Source organism: Tupaia chinensis, unplaced genomic scaffold, assembly GCF_000334495.1.
Source record: "Tupaia chinensis unplaced genomic scaffold, TupChi_1.0 Scaffold143978_1, whole genome shotgun sequence".
NCBI classification, from domain to species: Eukaryota; Metazoa; Chordata; class Mammalia; order Scandentia; family Tupaiidae; genus Tupaia; species Tupaia belangeri.
The window spans coordinates 42,300-43,543 of record NW_006203829.1 but is presented as its reverse complement, the minus strand read 5'-3'; positions in this window follow the sequence as shown (position 1 = coordinate 43,543).

The window sequence follows — 1,244 nt, the reverse complement described above, 5'->3', positions numbered from 1 at the left end:
CAGCTCCCCTGCAGACACCCAGCCAAAGTGCCCACCCCCTAGGTAGGTGGCTAGTACTTTTCTGCTTTTGATGTTTCAGCTTCTTATTCTCTTGTTAATTTCCTGGTCTTCCTCCTTCCACAGCCTCTCCTGTCCCCAGCAGCAGGCCACAGACCCAGCAGCAGGTCTCTGGCGAAATCCCCTGCTGGGCTAATGCTGGGCATGCAACATTTTCTTTATTCTTGTATGTGTTTTTTTTATTTGTTTTTTTCTTGTGTTGTTTCACCTAATACTTTTCCTCTTCATCTTCCACCCTTCCAAAAGGACTAGACAGGTCTATAATCAGATATCTGAAATCCCCTAACAACATAACTTTCTCTAGGATCTTCCCTTGTACTGAGCCACCTGAGAAAAAGGAGATATTGCTTTTCAGACACCTCAGTAGAGTACCCTTCTTGATACCACATTGGTAAAAACAATAGAAGAGAGACTTCGGCAAACATTAATTTGCAGCAAAAGGGAAAGACACTTACTCCTAGTCGGAGAAACGTTCCCACAAGAGATATTCAACACTTTGAATACATCTTCCAATGGCTAGAAGTAGAAGAAGAGCCTCAGGTATGAATAAACAAGGAAATACGTCTCCATCAAAGGTACATAATAACTTCCCTCCATCTTTTGTGCTAATGGACAATGTTACCAAAATGTCAGACAAAGAATTTTGAACATTTATGGTGAACAAATATTTTTAGTTGGAACAGAAAAAAGACAACGAACTACAGGAGATGAGGCAGTCATTCCAAGATATGAAAGAAGAAATGGACACTCTGAGTAAGAACCAGATGGAGCTATTAGAGATAAAGTCTGGAATAGAAGAAATCAAAAACTCCCTTGAAGGTATTAAAAGTCGATTACACCATGCTGAAGATCGGATCTCTGATGTAGAAGATAAAACTTCTGACCTAGAAAAAAACAGCAAAAAGATAGAGAAAATAATAATAAAAAAAAAACACGAGGATAATATACGAGAAATACTAAACTCCATAAAACGACCAAATATCAGAATAACTGGCATCCCAGAAGGTGAAGAAACTAATAACAGCACGGAAAATCTATTCAATGAAATCCTGGAAGAAAATTTCCCAAGTCTAGAGAATCACTCAAGCATCAAGACCCAAGAAATACAAAGGACCCCAGTTAGAATCAACCCCAGAAGATCTTCCCCAAGGCACATCTTAGCCAGACTATCCAAGACCACAGATAAG